This window comes from Osmerus mordax, chromosome 3 (assembly GCF_038355195.1).
Source record: "Osmerus mordax isolate fOsmMor3 chromosome 3, fOsmMor3.pri, whole genome shotgun sequence".
NCBI classification, from domain to species: domain Eukaryota; kingdom Metazoa; phylum Chordata; class Actinopteri; order Osmeriformes; family Osmeridae; genus Osmerus; species Osmerus mordax.
In genome coordinates, this window is record NC_090052.1 from 4,968,577 (window position 1) to 4,988,679 (window position 20,103).

Consider the following 20,103-nt stretch of genomic DNA (forward strand, 5'->3'; position numbering starts at 1 on the left):
TGTCCAGGAGAAGCTGATAAATGCGTCCAATCAACTGCTCGGAGAAGTGGTGGATCCTCACCTGGAACATCCTGGTGCACATGGTGTGGGATGCCAGCAGGCGGCCCAGGTCGTACTCCGCCTGGTCGAACGATTTGACGTCGCATTTGTCGTCCTGATTGTCGGGGGAGGATCTGGAGGCCGAGTGGGCCATCCGCACGATGGCGTCCAGCATGTTTTCAGCGGTGAGGCTGAGGTCTTGGCAGCTGGCAGCACTGCTAGCCTCGCTCCAGGCGCTAGTGCTCCTGGAGGAGGGAGGGGCGGTCTCCTCCTTCTTCTGAGGATCCTCCTCCTCCTGCTCTTCCTTGCTAGCAGAGCTGCACTCCACTGGTCGCTCCTGCTGCGTGTCAAGAGGGAGGCATTCCTGATTCCTGCTGCTCCTCCCACTGCTGATGCTGGCCCCCGGGCTCCTCCTCAGGGCATCCAGCTCCATGGCAACGTCTCCTAGCAGGCTCTGGCTAACACACTTCACCACCATGGTGAAGGTCTTACTTCCAGGCTGCAGGAAGTCTGCCACCTCCACTTGCCCAGTCAGCTGCTGGGCTGCGTGGAAGTTCTTCAGGACGTTGTGGATTACGTTGCAGGCTGTGGCCACGCTCTGGAGCAGGGAGGCCTCGTAGGCCTCTTGGGGCTGGTCCAGGGAAGAGCCTCCTTCTGTGGGCTCCATCTCCTGGAGGAAGCCCCCCACCATCCTCACCAGGTCCAGCTTCTCCTCCGTGGGGACCACGCCCGGGCTCTGGAACAGGGCGTGGCAGGCCAGGATTCCAGAGAGGCTCTCCTTCAGGGAGCAGAGGGTCGGTGACGTCACGCGGCTGGGCGGAGCCATCGCCTTCTCCATCTCTTCCGCCTCCGCCACGCTACCAATGAGGAAGGAGGCCATCTCCATCCTCTCCCTCGTGTCGGCAGACAACGGGGGCCGCGGGGACACCAGCTCGTTGATGGCGTCGGTGTGGCTGCTGGCGAGGACCTGAATCTTCTCCTTGGCGTCCTGCCAGGCGTTGCATATCAGGTCCTCGGAGATGCTGGTCACACGGCAGTCCGACAGCAAGCAGCAGGGGCGGTGGAGTGCAAACTTCTCCAGCACCTCTACCATGACAGACTCGTAGAGCTCATCCACACAGGCTGACAGCTTGTCCTCTGCATCGTGCTCTTGTTTATCCCTCACCGCCTGCACCTTCAGCAGGATCTCTGCCACAGTGAGGGATGCCGTGGCGAGGACGTCCTCCTCGGACATCAGAGGCCTGCCACCCAGCATCCTGCTCTGGGACCTGGATCCCTGCCCGCCTAGCAGCAGATGGTGCAACCTCTCTGAGATTATTCTCAGAACGCCCTGGGGGACGTAGGGCTGGGCGGAGCCCGGAGAAGAGGCCTGGTCCTGGGGAGAATCAGCAGGGTTGAAACATACCATCCCAGTCAGAGAGCCAGTGACAGGCCTGGCTGTGGACAGCAGCCCTGCGGAAGAGGACCTGTCACTCTGGGAGTCACAGCTGCTGTAGGAGATGGTGGCGGACAGCGGGCGGCCATCTTGGTCTTTGCGGATGTGGAGGACCTGGTAAAGGGCCATGGCGGGCAGGATCACCTCGTTGGTCACCTTGAGAACCCACTCCATGACCTCCTCCGAGCGCTCCTGTAGCTCAGCTACGCTCTTGTTCTGAGAGGGAGGGAGGGAGAGGGAAAGGGGGAGGGGGAGGGGGAGGGGGAGGGGGAGGGGGAGAGATGTGATATGGCAATACAGATACATGTGGTGATTGTCAGACTGAGTAAAAGGAAATTAACGTAAACATTTTATTTACCTTTCTCAACAGGACCCTGTTGATGATTTTCCAATGACTGTAACAAGAACAAGAACTGACGTTTGACATCACTTCACAGTACAATGACAACTGACGACGCATCGTAACATTATGCTGAACAGGACACTAGTCTAAAGGGGACGTTTGGAGGAGCACTCACGGGTGTGACATCATGGCCTCCAACACAGAACGCTCGTCCTCGGTCTCCTCCGATGACAGAAGACTGGGCGTGGTCTCCCAGGTCATGGGGTCATTCAAGGTTGGAGGTGGAGAAGAACCTGGAGACTGCGCCTCAGGTCGGCATGGAGACGGAGGTGGAGACGCAGGTGGAGACGCAGGTGGAGATGCAGGTGGAGAGGAGTACGCACTCTCCCTTCCATCTGGTGTGGCTCTGCAGCCCAGGGGCCCGGGTGTTTCAGAGGCCGATGCTCTGATTGGTTCCAGTGGGTGAGAGGAACTTTTGATTGCTGGAAGAACACCTACAGGAAGAGGAGAGTGACAATGTGATTGGTGGATCCCTTCTCTTAACAGAAAGTGATCATTTCATCAGGAATAGTTAACATTTGATACATTAATGAACAATGACTCACAGTAGCTGGTCTGGGGGATGGGAAGCATCTTCGCACATGCACCACCAGTCACCTGCAGGCAAGAAAAATACTTAGCAAGTCACAGTAACAGAGCCAGTATCAGAGATACAGGAAAGGTGGAGGAAGATAGAGAGGAGAAGAGGAGCCTGGCTGGAGTCTGTAGTACCCAGGGAGGTGGATTAGGGCCTTCTACTCACCACCCTGCCTAGTCCTGCCAGCTCGTCATCCAGGGCTGAAGGATAAGCCGCTCCAGCGTCCTCCACAACCCTCCAGGACTCTGCCAAAGGCCCCTTGTTGCCCCCTGTATCCTTCTCAGCTCCTGCAGCCTTCCTGGCAGCCTTGCTCTTGCGGCTGGGCTCCGGGCATCGAGGAGGCTTTGGCACCAAGTTCTGACATGATTATATTGATATTATTGCACTTCGACATTAACATACTGTATTTGAGATTATGCTGATATTAAATAGTAAAATACAGACCCTTGGCTCTACCCACTGAAATACTGTTAGACTTATGCACTTCTGAACCTTTGTTATCTACTGTTCTTACTAAATGCAAAACTATTTGTATGTTGCTTTTGATCAGTGTGTCAGACATGAACATAGTGTCCAATGTGTTGAGTCTCTACAGGTATGTGTTCCTACCTGGAGGGGGTTCTGATCTTCTGAGAACAGCAGCTTCCTGTCTGAGAACAGCAGCTTCCTGTCTGAGAACAGCAGGGCAGGAAGCTTCAGTCCCAGCTCTGGCCAGCAGGGCGCGAGGGGCAACTGGAGGGTAGCTAGACGAGCAGGCTAGACATGCACACACACACACACACACACAAACACACACAAACACGCCACGTAAATACACAGACGTATGAAAACATACATACAGTACACACGCACACACAAACATAGGGAGGAGTGAGAAGGGTTAGGGTTAGCGGGGAGTGTCTTGAACAGAGATTATTTTATTTTTCGAAAAAGAAATATGACTTTTACATATGAAATGGATATACATATGATGACTATGAAAAAGGTCTACAGTATTAATCACGTTAGGTAGGCTATGTGTGAAACACAACTGTCAAACGCAAAAGTATCTTACTGATACAATAACTAAGTATTTTTGTCGATGTTTATCGACAGTGTAAATTGTTTTATTTACTTTAGGTTTACCAGACTTACCTTCTGTTTAGGCCGCCGAAGTTTTTTATGTTTCGGGATGTCATCCATGTTCTTTAAAGATGACAATCTAGGAAATACTCAAATAAATATACATTTCTACAATAAATATACATTTCCACTACACTTTCCAACGAGGAAAAAGTAGATGCGGTTCGCTCCTTGCTTGCATCAATGACTGATTTGATTTAGTAACGTTCTTATAATTTTGTAAAGCGCGTCACAATCCATGTCTGCCCGATGACGTCATAATGTCTATACACCATGGAGAGACCATGTGCTGTCTCTCCCGAAACAATGCCTTTTAGACATAAATGTGACATTTCTATTTGAACAATAAACCCAGTTGTCTTGCCATCTATGTTTCAAGTCGCAATGGCTCCACCTAGAGTCTGTATGAATAAATGAACCTCTGAGAGTATGTCCAGGGCCCAATAGACAGAAATTAACAACCATTCCTAGTCATTTTAAGTACTGGTTAAGTTATTATCAGCATTAGGCCTACTGTGTATATAGACAGACTTCAGCCCCCACCCCACACATAACAGATATGCCAAAGATACGTACAATACCATAGTCATACTCAAATACTGATTAAAAATACTGCTTGAAACCAACAACAAGCAACTGAATAGAGTTGTAACAGTAATACTGATTGACATTCAATAGTTTGAGACGTGCTCGACAGATTGGTTGGTTATACAGGAAATGTGCAAGGATATTTACTTTGCGTTTTACCTTGTCTTACTATGCATCTGAGGATTATCTGGAACTATAAAGTCCACTCGATACGATTAACGATACTGAACACTGCATTCATCTGACACACTTTTTTTTAAATGACAGAACTAAGTATTTTCGTCGATGTTTCTCAACAGTTTAAATTGTTTCATTTACTTCAGGTTTACCAGACTTACCTTCTGTTTAGGCCGCCAAAGTTTTTAATGCTTTGGGATTTCATCCATGTTTCTTCAAAGATGACAAACGAGGAAGGAAATAGGAAATACTCAAATAAAATGTACAATTCCAGTACACTTACCAACGAGGAAAAAGTAGAATCAAAAGATTTTCGCTACTTGTCTACAGAGCATCAATGACTGATTTGATTGTGTAACGAGTTCTTATAATTTGGTAAAGCACGTCACAATCCCTGTCTGCCCCATGACGTCATGATATGTCTATACACCATGGAGACCATACGTCGTCTCTCCCGAAACAATGCGTTTTAGACAAAAAGGTGACATTTCTATTTGATCAATAAATTAAGTTTTCTTACCATCTATGTTTCATGAGGCACATAGATGTGCCATAGACCTAGAGGCTGTATGAATAATGCTCTTAAAACTAGCAGCGTTATTGTACTTGAAGCACAAGAATATCATAAGCATGTTTTGTGTATTATTGCTAATTCATATTAAGTATTTTGTGCAGAAACTTTCATCTCAAGTAGTGGGGTTGGAAAAAACACGTTTCTCAACAGGGGGTGTAGACCATAAATGTATAACATATGTTATTCATTTGAAAGAATATTGTGTGTGGTACTATAACCATGTCATCAATACAAAGTGGATAAACCAGCTACATTTTCCCAATATAGGGAGCTTCGCAGTCAAAGGTAATCAGCCTGACAACCTCCTTAGCCCTCCAATCACTGTCCTGTAAAACCTATAGCGACAAAGCAGCACCACAACTAGGAGCGCGTCACGGACCACGGTAGTGTTTGTAGTCCTTCTTGTAATGATAACCTTCTACAGGCTGTCAGTCTGTCTGGTCACAGAGCAGGGCTGTGCTTCTCTGGCCTCAAACATGAAGTTAAACTCCTCCCTGAGAAAACTGGTAACAGCTGAGTAACAATGACATGCAGGACATTGGCATGAAGCTGCTCTCTGCTGACACCACCCTAATTGGGATCATCTCTGGCGGGGATGAGTCTGATTACAGGTTATCTGCACACCTTTCACATCACATTCGCTGAGCCCCTCTGTCCAGGGTTTGGGGTTAACCTTGATTTCTCAGTGTCCCTGTGCCAGGTAGAATAGCCTCCTTAAATCCATCACAGACCCTCTACTGGACCCCCTGCAGTTTGCCTACAGAGCCAACAGGTCTGTGGACGACGCAGTTAACATGGCCCTCCATTTCACCCTACAGCACCTGGACTCCCCAGCATCCTACGCCAGGATCCTGTTTGTGGACTTCAGCTCTGCCTTCAATACCATCATCCCAGCCCTGCTTCAGGGCAAGCTCTCCCAGCTGAACGTGCCTGATTCCACCTGCAGGTGGATCACAGACTTCCTGTCTGACAGGAAGCAGTGTGTTAAGCTGGGAACACAAGTCTCTGACTCCCGGTCCATCAGCACCGGATCTCCTCAGGGCTGCGTCCTTTCCCCTCTGCTCTTCTCCCTGTACACCAACAGCTGCACCTCCAGTCATCCGTCTGTCAAACTTCTGAAGTTTGCGGACGACACCACCCTCATTGGGCTCATCTCTGATGGGGACGAGTCTGATTACAGGTGGGAAGCTGACAACCTGGTGACCTGGTGTAGCCAGAACAACTTTGAGCTCAATGCTCTTAACACAGTGGAGATGGTTGTGGACTTCAGGAAAAATACAGCCCCACTCACCCCCATCACCCTGTGTGACTCCCCAGTCAACACTGTGGAGTCCTTCCGCTTCCTGGGCACTGTGGAAGAAATTGGGATTTCCTGTGTGCTTACATTAATCACTAATCAATAGAACTAGTCATTGGATACTAGTTAGTACGTTTATCATGTAAGCTTGCTATTAATAACAGTAGATTGTGTCTATGTGTCAGGGTTAATAGATGTTCGTGATCAGGAGAAAGTACTGGGTAAACGTCCTTTGTCATGACTACAAGGAGAGCGCCAACTATGATCTCTCTAGTCTGAGTGGTCATGTGTTGGGAGCTGTGAATCTCTTCCTCTGAGACTGTTGTAACGTCATTACTGCCTGACTGTCACTATCTATGTTTACATTCCTGTGCCCTATAAAAGATGGTCCTCCGGCTTTCGGAGCTGAGAGAGACCTGGTTGAGACCTAAGCTTGGTGTTGTGTTGTCATTTATGGTCAGAAGACTGGTTTTCTCTCCCAATCTGCAGATTGATAAATACGTATTAAAATCCAGAACTCAACTGAACTTAGTCACTCCGTTTATGAAGAGACGGACAAACACTTTCTTCATCAGCACCATCCTATCTCAGGACCTCAAGTGGGAACTGAACATCAACTCCCTCACCAAAAAAGCACAACAGAGGATGTACTTCCGACGGCAGCTGAAGAAATTCAACCTGCCAAAGACACTGCCAAGAACAAGAGCAGACTGCAGCGTATCATCCACACTGCTGAGAAGGTGATCAGCTGCAATCTGCCTACCCTCAAGGACCTGCACACCTCAAGGACCCTGAGGCGAGCGAGGAAGATTGTGTCCGACCCCTCCCACCCTGGACACTCCCTGTTCCAGCTACTCCCCTCCGGCAGAAGGCTGCGGTCCATCAGGACCAAAACCTCACGCCATAGTTTCTCTTCTCAACAGTTTCTCTTCCATCCGCTGTTGGCCTCTTCAACAAGGCCAAGGGCTCACACTGACTTTAATGACTTTAATCACAACCTGCACAATGACACCTTGCCACATTGCAATTTGCCCTATTTGTATCTTTTGTAGTATTTGTATCTGTATTTTTAAATTATGGCTACTTTATATTTTATTCTAAACCCCTTCGTATTAGCTAGACTCCGCTTAGGGGAGTCAGGTGGCTGAGCGGTTAGGGAATGGGCTAGTAATCCGAAGGTTGCCGGTAACCTTTGGATTACTAGCCCAACTCCCTAACCGCTAAGCCACCTGACCCCTGACACACTCACATTCTCTCAGACAAAAGCCAATCACAAGCAGGTGTAGCCGCTATTATAATTGCTTTCTCATAATGTTTTTAAATATTGTTGTTGAATGTTTATCTTGTTTAATTGTTAACAAAACAACAACTGTCTCTATGGTCAACTGAATGTAATTTACAACTAGAGTCTCGTTACTGACAAAATTATAACAATTTAAATGTTGTATCCAGTATGATACAAGACATTCTGCATCTAATTATGTACATAGAAATTATTACTCGAATTTATTACTAGAAATTATATTAATGTCTTCATCATAAACATATCACACTTCATTAACGTCTTGTAGCTTACGAAACACTTTATTTACAAGAACCTTCACTGTGAAAAGCAACAACACATTACATGTTGTAATATAACATTACAAACACAACTTGAGCATTACAAAATAATGCATTTTAGGTCAAGCGGACAAAATATTTTCAGTCTCAACTGTACTTTAGTTTATGGTTTAAACTGTAAAACCTGCTTTGGTAAATTGTAAGTACAATACAGGGCAGTACATGGTGAGTGCTTAACAACATGAATCAAGACAACCTAATCAGGAAAATAAAATAACTTTATAGAACATTTTAGCATCTTAGCATGACAGCTTTTTTTCCAAACGTAATACTGGTGGCATTGGTACAATAGGCCTAAAGCAACAGACTATTGTCAATCCATAGTAACCCGACAGATAAAACTGTCATTCTCAAGATAGCAACTCAGACATCTAATAGAGAAAAAAGAATTAACAGTTAAAGTTCTCTAAAATCAAATGTCAAAAGTACAATCATGGTTGAATAGAAACCCGACAATGAAATCCATTTTTGTCCTGTCATTTTCACCTACTGTTTAGCAAACAATTGCCACTTATCAATTATACCGTGTTACTTCAGTAGCCAGTATGAACAGGTGTCAAAAAGACAACTATTCTTGTTAAAAAAAATAATCTCTCATTGCTTTGCTTGTGTCAAAATTATACGGAGCCCAGCTACTTTATAGCATACTTAAGGCACATTCCATACACATCACAGACATGGTTAATAATGGCTGTTGGAACTCATCTCCCTTTGTTCTCTTCACTCACATGCACACGCACGTCATCTGACAGTCAATCAACAAAACCATCACACACACACACTTACCCACACACAGTGTGGCAATCAATAACAGTCATATGGACACATACACACACACGGTCCTTCAGGTTAGTCCATTGTCTTGGTCCCCTCGTTGGACTTGTTCAGGATGGTGAGCAGGTTCTCGGACATGAAGTAGGGCCTCTGCAGTTCCATCATTACGCTCCAAATCCTCCACTGTCACACGGGGAGAAAGTAGAAGACACTCATCATCACCCCCCCAAAACACCAATGCATCATAAAACTACAATATTTAGGAATACGAAATGCATAAAACATGAAAGAACAGTAGCCGATCTATCTGAGGTTTCAAATTATTTCACCTTGTTTGGTAAGGTCCCCATATTTCTTATTACATGCCAGCTTATCTCCTTTTTGTTTAACAGTACACATACAAAAAATAACTTACCTTATTGTCTCTCTCCCGACACCAGATTATAGAAGGTTCTTACATGTACACAATAACTACTATTTCATCAATACAAGAAACTTTAATCAACAGCTGTATCCAACAGAAGCAAAATGAATAGGCATGTTTCATCAATGAAAGACTCATCGAGCTACAACATTCACTTAGTGACACAGGAACTAATTTCACACGTATATAATGTACTTGGAAGCAAAACATGGAATTTACTTTACAGGATCTTTAAAGAACCTTGTTAGACATAAGTCATCTAGTTGCCTGAAATCATTTCCAATGAGATAGTCAGCAAAAAAATGAATCAGCGTTCTTCTAGACGTCCAAAAGCTTCCTTATGTAGGAGATATACACCAACATGTTACCGAGGCAATGCTCTACAACCTCTTCAGTCCCGCCGGGACCATCTACTCTATCCACGTCTGCAGACAGGGTTTTATTTTATAACCCACCATTAAAGCCTCATCTATTGTACTCAAAGTAAACATTCTTCTCCAACCAGTTAACTGTACCTGACTCTAACTCAGGCGCTCTCTCGTCAGGGTTTGGAGCCACAGGCACTGAATGATGTGAGGACAGATAAACATGTAGTTTAATGTTGATTGATGATGATTAGAATTCTCAGGAACCTCTGGCCTAGTTTTTGTTGAGCAAGGTAGAAATGAAAGAGGGATCAGAACAGTTATTGTATATTAACATACAATATATGTTCTAATCATATCTGATACTATGATCATATTGGAGGAATGTTGACTTGCTTACTAGAAGACATAGAGCCCTTCAGCAGTCAACGGTAACATCTACAAGTATATGCTAGAATGACTAATAATTTTCAACATTGGTAGAATGTTCTGCCATGTTCTACCTTAAACTTCCTGTATAATGCCACAGCCCCAACCATAACCACAGCCACAGCCACCAGGAGTCCAGGAACCAGGATATCCCAAGGGTGATTGCGAAAGTTGGTGTTAGTAGGAAGACCTGAAGAAACACATACACACAACCAAGGAGTTTTACTAGTGTTTCCTGGTTCTGTGGTCAAAAGTGAATAGTAGATGGTTATCTTTAAGTCTTCTCAAAAGGTGTTTTTCTAACCGACAGTAAACAGACCGGCAGACATGACAGTATAGTATAGTTTGTTCAGAGTCTCCATGTTGTGTAATTTGTCATCTGCTTCTCTTGACATGGAGAGAAACAGCACACTGAATCATCTCCTCCTGGATTTTCTTTATTGGACGGAATTCTATAGAAACACAGCCCAGGCTTGTCTACTCTTCGATTAATGAATCCAATAGCACAACAACTATCTGGCATTTTGGCAACACAAAAGCAACAGACTCAGAGTAAATGTAGGCTATAACTTTCTTATGGTTGGCGGGCAGCGGAAAGTCTTTTGTGCCCTCGGGCGTGCCCCTTGGAACGTGATGTCATGTGAAATCTATGAATATTCATACTCGCTATAAATATTCATATTAATAGATAGCTGCATATCAATAGTGTTTGGTGCCTGCTGAAGATTACCCCCTCCCCTCCCTCCATATTTTGAGACTTTAAACTCTGAATCATTCTGGTAGCTCATGTTGACCAGTAGACTGTGCTACAAAATGATTTGTTATAAATAAAGTGCTTGAAGTCATCCTGCGGCGTTGCATTAACAATGGAAAGATCATTTACTCTGGTATCAAACAATAACCCCACACACGTGTGGGACAAGTATTCAGGTAATAAAGAACCTATACTCAATTCCGTAGCTACTGTATAATTCAGACCGGTGTAAAACAATTAAACCAAGCTAACCATAAACAGATAGAGTAAAGGTGTGGATGTGTGGATGTATATATATTGCATGTGTGCATTTGGGTGTGTTTGTGTGTGAGAGAGAATTTGACAGTTCAAATGATTTCCCATTCAGGTATTCCTCCCTCACACATTCAGGAATGTGTGAGGGAGAGATCCCAATAATTACCGTGGGATATGTGTCAACAGCAGACTGGGTAAAATCCTCTGTAGTATTATTAATAACAGACTCCTGCATTCTCAGCGAAAACAATATACTGAGCAAATGTCAAATTGTCTTTCTACCAAATTTCCGTACATCGGATCATATATTCACTCTAGAAACAATTGTCGACCAACAAATTAACCAAAACAAGAATACAATCTTCTCTTGCTTTGTTGATTTCCAAAAAGCATTTGACTCAATCTGGCATGAAGGCCTTTTATATAAACTGATAGAGAGCGGAGTTGAGGGTAAAACATATTACCTCATAAAATCAATGTATACAAATAACAAGTGTGCAGTCATGAGCGGAATGAGGCGCGGCGCAGAGAGCGCGTTGTGAGAGTACAGACTTGTTGTGGAAGCCGGTGAGGTGAGCGCTCTGTCTCTTCCTGGTACAGAAGACACCTCCCCGATCTGTTTCTCTCTAACGAAAATCGTTTCTGACATCACAGACACAATTCAGTCAAGCCACTTGCTTAATTATTTGACAATTTATTGATGACCAAAAAATTGCAATGTCCGTGTTGTGAGAAGCCTAAGACAGCAGCACTACAGGGAGACAGGAAGGACAGCCAGTGCCGCTGCTAGCCATTTTGGTGCCCTAAGCATAATTCCTTTATGATGCCCCCCCCCCCCCCCCCCCCCCCCCAAAAAAAAATAACCCGATTGTTTTTGCCAGTTTAACTGTTTATTGGGTGTGCTCAAGCCTTCGGCGAGAGCACAACCTTTGTTCTCTCACATTTATATTTATTTATTATTTATTTTCGCCCCCCTAAGGATCAGTCAATATTTGGACTACATACACAACGGTGGTGTCAAAAGGTTCGTCTTGGTAGCGATTGCGTTGGTTGTATTTTTATTTACGTTCTGTTGCATGGTTTAAGTAGAAATTGCGTTTTTGTGGCGAAAAGTGAAGCTAACGGTGGCTAATTTGCTAGCCACAGTCACTGACGTTACTAACGTCACCGCGTCACTAACGTCACGAAAACACGCGTGACTACCTTTGGCAGAACATTCGTTTCGCATCTGTTAACTTGGGGGATAGCTAGGCTAACTATAGCTTTACTGCAAGGCAGCTGCAGAAACGCCACAAGAAAAGAGGCCAGGGTGATAACTATTTACTCATTTTACTTTGTGATATGACACACAATTGTGATGTGTAATGTACAATATAAGCTGATATTATTAAGGAAGTACATCTACTTTCGGAAACAGTAGTCTTCTATTTCACTGAAGTATTAGCATCATGACATTAGCCTGTGTTGCCCGGGCAACACATACTACAGTGGTCTATGATGTAGCGTTATCTGTTTTCATTCGTTAAAATAAACATTCCTCACATATACATTTTCGTTGTAGGATTTATTCTGACATTAGAAAACGATTTGTTGGTGAAATTACCATTACCTGTGGTTTCAAACCAGTGTAGCTCACTGCAACGCTGTAGTTTACGCGAGACACACTACAAAAACATCTACAATACACAGCTGTTTAGGAAGTCAAACGGCGACAGAACATGCTCGGCACTCCCCTTACTTAAATCAAAAGTCTATCTAACTACTAACCTGAACTTCATTGCCACAGCCTAAACGTTGTCAATCTGTTCATGAAAATAATTAATTTCAGCTTAAACCGTACAACGGAACGTTAAATCCAATTCAACCAACGCAATCGCTACCAAGACGAACAGTAGTCTAGTACTTTACCATAGTAGTACAATTTACCCGGGCAGCTTCTCCACACAGGGCTATATCGCATTTTGCGTTGTTACTGACAATGATCGCTACCAGTGAGCTTTTTATGAATGAGCGATTTTCCACTAAATAAATGTCAAGCTTATTTACGTTTTGGGGGACATATTTTCAGTTAGCAGAGGGTACTGTTTGAATCGCGATTCCATCTTCTACTGCCGGGTAACGTCGTAGAATAATCTTCAAAGGGGGTTCTTTATTAATGAATGAATGCAATGAGTAGGCTAAATGCCTGAAAATATCATGAGAAGGGAAAAACTTAAGATGACGTTTAAGTCATAGAGATTAGGTCAATTTTTACACCGGTCTGCCAAATGTATTCGTTTTGATTCAACGTTGAGGCTGCCTCTTGCAGGGGAAATGAGAAGACATCTATTTCATTCTACACTTCACTCGTATTTTAAGTTGTAAATGAGCAGCAAAAAAAATGCTTTTAAATCTATGTAATCTTTATAAATAATAAGTATTCATTTTTATATAAAATATACAGAAATATCAGTTGTAAAAGGGCTGGACCAAGGCCAGGACTGGGACCCCTCTGAGTCATTGGTCATTTGGACTGCGGTAAGAGCCATCTTACCTTTACCTTTACACAAACACACACAAACACACACTTACACAGTCATTATCTCAGTTGTTTTTCTGCAAATTTGCTGCAATGTTCTGGAATGTTGAGATGATAATGTCATGATGAGTGGTTCAGTCCTGGGTTATTTGGTCCCTATGGAAACATAGTGGGACATGGATGGAGTGGCTAGTTCCATTCAGGGGGAGGTAGTTCTCTTGACCCCCTCTCTCCTGTTATGAATGTGACAGCCTGGGTGCCTAATGTGTGTATTCCTCTCCCCCTGTGAGACTGGAGGAATAGACATCTCAGGAAGTCATCATTTGAGTGTGTCAATTCAACTACACAAACAAAAGTATTTATGTCAGAGATACTATGTTTCTCAGTGTAAGACGACGGACACAAGCTCTGAGTTACAGTATGTTAAGGGTCTGTGGGTCCTACAGCAGTTTCAGAACATTCCATCTCACCCTCTTCTTCTCTGCTCATGTTTCTGTAGAGGAGCTTGTGTTCTGCTCTGGTGAGCTCTGAGAGGAACCATGCCTCCTCCTTCTCATGGACCAGAGGATCTGGATCTAAGGTACAATGAGTCAGCCTTCGCAAACACATCTGCGCACCTACCCAGACAAACAGGCCTATTGTTGTTATTTGTAACAGCTTCTCCCTCCTTCCCACTCCCTCAGAATGTGCACGTACAGATGTGCAGAGTGTGCATGGTGAGGGGGGCTGACGCCAGACTGTGGTGGGCCATGTCTGAGGAGAGATCCAGGCTCGGGCCAAATGTAAGTGCAAACACAATCACACACGCACAAGCCACACAACCGGGTGCGTGTCTGACCCAGGTCCCTCTTCCTCTGTTTGCTGTTGCAGGGATTCCCCCACATGGCTGCCATGGTGATGGCGGTGACCGGAGTTCAGGTAAGATTTCCTGAAGTGCGACAGATGCCAACAGTGTGACTTTCCTGTTCAGGCTTGTATCTGAAGCCTGTACTCAGGCTCAGTTACGCAGCACTCTGTCACTCATCCCCTTCCTTGTATCTCCTTTCCCCTACAGCTCATTGGAGGACAGGTGAGACAGTATCAGTCTCATGTATGTTCTAAGACTGACTTCTACTCCCTGGTTCTGGCTGACGAAGGGGTGAGAACTGCAACACTAGGATAGATAGAACCTCCCCACCACACTCGATCCCAGCAAGCTGAATCATCCCTTTAGGACTCAATGTTAAAGGTGTGTGTGTCTCCTTTCTGTCCACTAGCAAACTGATATTTCCATCATGGAGGCCAGCATGGTCGTAGGTCCAGATAGGATTCTGCGCACCACAGCCAGAACCTCCTGGGGGTCCAGAAACACCTCGACCTGCGAGGAGGAGTCTTTCTCCCAGGATCAGGACTCATTTGAGGAGGAGGATGAGGGCTGGACCAAGGACCAGGGCCAGGACTGGGACCCCTCTGAGGAGGATGAGGGCTGGACCAAGGACCAGGGCCAGGACTGGGACCCCTCTGAGGAGGATGAGGGCTGGACCAAGGACCAGGGCCAGGACTGGGACCCCTCTGAGGAGGAGATGGATGAGGGCTGGACCAAGGAACAGGGTCAGGACTGGGACCCCTCTGAGAAGGATGAGGGCTGGACCAAGGACCAGGGCCAGGACTGGGACCCCTCTGAGAAGGATGAGGGCTGGACCAAGGAGGAGGACCAGGACTGGGACCCCTCTGAAGAGGAGAAGGATGAGGGCTGGACCAAGGACCAGGGCCAGGACTGGGACCCCTCTGAGAAGGATGAGGGCTGGACCAAGGACCAGGACCAGGGCCAGGACTGGGACCCCTCTGAGAAGGATGAGGGCTGGACCAAGGACCAGGGCCAGGAGTCCTCTGAGGAGGAGAAGGATGAGGGCTGGACCAAGGGCCAGGACTGGGACCCCTCTGAGGAGGAGAAGGATGAGGGCTGGACCAAGGACCAGGGCCAGGACTGGGACTCCTCTGAGGAGTAGAAGGATGAGGGCTGGACCAAGGACCAGGGCCAGGACCAGGACTCCTCTGAGGAGGAGAAGGATGAGGGCTGGACCAAGGACCAGGACTGGGATCATGAGACCGATTTCCCTGCGAAATGGGAAAATGAAATGGAATTCCTCAAGTTAGTACAATTCCTTAACAGGCATATGATAATTGTTACATTTGACAACACGCCATACAGATGGTTCTTCTAGATAGATGATATAAATACTACTGTATGCACAGGAATGAATTTTATCAAGGTTTCCCTCATTGCTCTGTAGTTAGCTTGTCCAGGTTAACTTGACTGATGTATCTCCATAGGTACTACTTGAGAGACAGAACCGTTGACCAACTGTCCTACAAGGTGGCAGCTCTCAGGCAGGCCTTCACTGTGAGTAGTCTACTATCTAGCTAGCTCCTGTGTGTTGATGTTCTATAAAATGCTAGGTAGTTAACTCCTGTGTGCTGTTAGTAATGATTATTTTAGCTAGTTATCCTGATCATCCATGTTTGTCCCCAGATGCTGTTTACTGACAGCAGAGAGTTCATGTTGGCAGCAACTCACTGGCTTTTAGAAAGGCTGGCAACCGAAGCACAAAAGGTATCTGACATATTATCCCTCCCCACCGACAGTGACTTTGGGTGACCTTGATATATGTCACCCTGGTAGGGTGTCACCACTTGAACAGTCTACACACATGCTAACTTGGAGATAAATCTAACACGCCTTCGAAAACATGGGGTCTGTGTGTGACTGTGTCTGTGTTCTCCAGGATGAAGAGCAGCTGTTTCAGCAATACACCAGGCTGAGGGAGTACGCCTCAGACCACGCCCACCTAGACTCCATCATGCAGGAGCTGGCAGTGGAGTCGGTGAGGAGAGGGGGACGAGGGGGGGAAGGGGAGGCAAGGGAGGGGAGAGGAGAGGAGGTAAAGGAGATGATGGATGGTGGGGGAGAGGAGGGCAGGAAAGGAGGAAGAGAGGAGGAAATATTTTTCCCTTTCTGACCTCAGCCCCCCTTATGGTCAGTTCATGCTCATAAAAATGTGCCAAGCTCACAACATCTTTATTGAGCAAGGCAGTCTCAATGTTTACATTTGGGCATGGGGTCTGTGACATTACAAAGTCTAGAAGGTGCGAGACACTTGTCTGTGGCAGCAAACTTGTCTGACTGACATTGTTTGTCAAGCACAAATTTGCCTCGAAGTCCAGGCAATATGGACAGTTTAATGACCTGGACACCTCACATCTCCTCTCATCTAACTTGATCAGAATCAGAGATGTGAGAGTCTAAGAGCTAGCTAATAACTTGTGGGAACTATTTTCAGATTCCTCACTTGAGCATCATAGATGTGGTGATTGAGCTGGTTCTGCTGCGCCTGATCGTGTTTGGCTATCGCCAGTCGTGTTTCAAAGTAAGTGCCCTGCCTCCCCAGTCCTGCATCACAGGGGTGCAGTGACCTCACCATGTCTAGATAGCCACGGAAGTTATTTTCATCTACTCCACGATGCGAGCCAAATTTTACAAGTGGTTGACTGATCAGTCAGTCACAGTTTTGGTGTTTGACCCAGCCCCCCTCCTTCTCTTGCTCTCTCCCTCCCCCCTCCCCTCCTCTCCCTCCCCCACCCCCTCCTCCCCATCCCCAGGGTCCAGATTGCTTCATGCTCCAGCTATATGCCCTGGTGGAAGCCTTCCTCCCCCAGGACACAGAGGGAGCCCCAGGAAAACATACCTGAAGAAACTGAAGGTGTGCTCTCCTTATCTCTCTCTCCACCCTCCCCCCCCCCCTCTCTCTCCCCACCCCCCCTCTCTCTCTCTCTCTCTCTCACACACTTTCTCTCTCATTCAAGATTCCCACAGTGTTTGTATGGCGCCTCGACCTTTGTGCACTCCTCTTCTCTACAGAACATTTTCTTGGACTTCCTGGACAAAATCTTGGGTTTCCCAGAAACCCACTACTCCTGCCAGAACGACTTGGTGCCCAAACTAATGCACCATCTTGGGGCCATGTTTTCCAAACTGCTCAGGGTGGATGTGGACTTGACTGAGGGCCAGGACTCCTCTAAGGAGGAGGAGGACATGACTGTGGACCATGACTGGGACAAGGACTGGGACTGGGACCAGGGTCAAGATGGATGCCCAAACCCAGACCTGGACGAGGAGGATTCTGATGATCCTGCTGGTCATCATCACCGTGACGCAGGAACGCGGGATGGTTATGATGACCATGAAGGACTTGAGATGGAGTCTGCTGGCTTGGAAAAGGCCGGTGGAATTTACAGCTACTTCATCACAAACACAAGCTTGGATGAAGGACTTGAGATGGAGTTTGCTGGCTTGGAAAAGGCCAGTGGGACCCAATCCTCTTCTTCATCCTTCTACTCCTCCTCCAGCTCCTCCACCTCCAGGGACTCCATGGCTCGGGCCCCCAGCCCAGAGGGAGATCATTTGGGGCCGCTCGGAAAGACCGACCCCCCCCCATCCTCCAGAGATGGTTCACACTGGTAAGCTGAAAACAACACCACACACTGGCACTAGGTAGAACTGACCTGTGCTGAGTCAGCGATAAGAAGGGACGACATGTGACAATCTCAATGGTTCTGTGTGTCTTTACTCTCACTTCCAAACCCAGAAGAAAGAGAGGACGTCCATCAAGGATCGACAGACCGCGGCTGCCAAGGGCAGAAAGAGAAGCAGGATATTTAAGACCAACAAAGTGTCTCCCCTCAGCTCTGAACGTAAGATCCTGACTGCACATTGGCTCATTTAGGATTTCCCACTTTAGTTGGCCCTCCCACCAGTTCACACACATGAATGTGCACACACACACAGACACGCGCACACACACACACTTTTTTTTAAGTGAGAGGTCATAGTGCTGAAGTTCCGTGTGATGTCATATCCTGTTGTGTGATGGTTTTTCCTGTCCAGGTCCAGACCTTGGTGAGTCCTCCGTTGCCGGAGGAGAGGAGAAGAAGAAAAAGACAAAGTCCATCAAAGCTTTGTCCCGGGGGATCTCTGTAGCTCTCTCCAGGGCTTTCTGCTTGCCTGCATGAAGGACATTCACCAGTAGAGGGGGCCACCTGCTCACTCAACTGGCTGCAGCGGCAGAGAGAGAGTCAGCATTTGCCTGGTCGTGGGTCTGCCAATGCTGGACCTGGTCGCCAGTGGACGTCGATCTGTGACAGTCTGCCAAAGCTGGATCTAGTTGCCAACCGGAAACCAGACTCCATGACAGACGACAGCGAGTTCCCGGTCCCTTTCCTCACCCCCCGGCCTGTGATGCAGCACCGATCACATCCCCAGCCCTGTGGCTACCTCTGAGTATACTGAAATTTACCAACTGACCCAAGTTGAACACTGGATGTTGGTGATTCAACACCCATTGACACTTCCCTGCTGTATGAGAATGCTAAGTTCTGCACCTCTCTTTCACCAACCATATCTGGAGTTTCTGACATTGCTTGTAAAAAGGGCTATACAAATACATTTTGATTTGATTTGGGGGGGGATATGCTCTATTTTGTAGTTCAGAATTCCAATAAAAACTACTGGCATTTAGTTTATATCTCCTTTGTAATTGTTGAGCTGTTTGTGTACAAGGTTGTGACATCACCATGTCAGGACTGCAGCCACATAGAGAGGCTGATTAACATGTGTTAAAGTAATTGTACACAGACACTTTACATCAGTGTAAAAGTTACCTTAAACACTAGCTTTTCTACTGATTTTACACACATTTATTCATGATTTTACACACACATGACCTATGTATTTTGAGAATGCTACTTGAGTTATTTCAGAATAGTTAGGTGTGCTTGCCTTTGGCAATGTTTTTAAACTCAAGCTTGTGTGGTGCGTCGCTGTACACAATCGTTGCACAGCTTAGGACCAATACAATGTAGGTGCCAAACATGTAGCTAGTTATGTTTCCAGGCTGTGATAGCAACACTGTATTTTTGTACGCCCTTCGACTGGTTAGCTCCTGCGATTCCCACACAGCAGTAGTCTAGTATTTAGCTAGCTCATAGTAGGCCTACAATTTACCGGGGCCAGGTCTGAATGTAGGAGAAAAACAGAGCACAGCTGACTTTTCGCAGTGCTCTAGACTGCGACCAAATTGTTGCATTTTGCGTTCTAATCTTACTGACAATGAACACTTACAGTAATGTTGTTTTTAATTAGCCATTTTCCCCTAAATACATGTCAAGAATAATTATTTACGTTTTGGAGGGCATATTTTCCGTTAGCAGATGATACTGTTTAAGTTGTGAATCCATCTGAGATACAGCGTTGTTAGAATCAGCTTGGTTCAAAGGGGGTTCTTTATTAAGGAATGAATGCAATATGAGCAGGCTACATGCATGAAAATATCACTACAAGCGGAAAACTTAAGGGACGGGTAAGTCATAGAGGTTAGGGCCATTATTAAACAGGATTGCCCAATTTCTTCGTTCTGATGGAACTTTTCAACTATGTGAGGCTGCTAATTGTAAATGATGTATGCTTTTAAATCTATGCAAATGTTCATAAATAATAAGTATGCATTTTTATATAAAATCTACAGTTATATCAGTTGTAAAATGTCAGTAAAAAAACCCAGACCCATCTGCAACCGACACAAGCACACCCCACAATTTCCCCAGAAATTGTACCCTCTCTAGTTATAATTATACTAGATAACTTTTCCAGAGGTATCTCTGCTATAATTAATACAAACCGCTAACTTGATATTAGACTACTCGGTGTAGAATGA

General features: G+C 45.9%; 1 long non-coding RNA gene across 1 annotated transcript; it reads left to right on the forward strand.

The window, feature by feature from the left end:
- Positions 1-17,328: 17,328 nt before the first annotated feature.
- On the forward strand, positions 17,329-18,851 carry LOC136941176 (uncharacterized). Its single transcript, XR_010876450.1, has 3 exons — positions 17,329-17,851; positions 17,980-18,085; positions 18,279-18,851. It is a non-coding gene; the product is annotated as an uncharacterized lncRNA (long non-coding RNA).
- Positions 18,852-20,103: the final 1,252 nt, after the last annotated feature.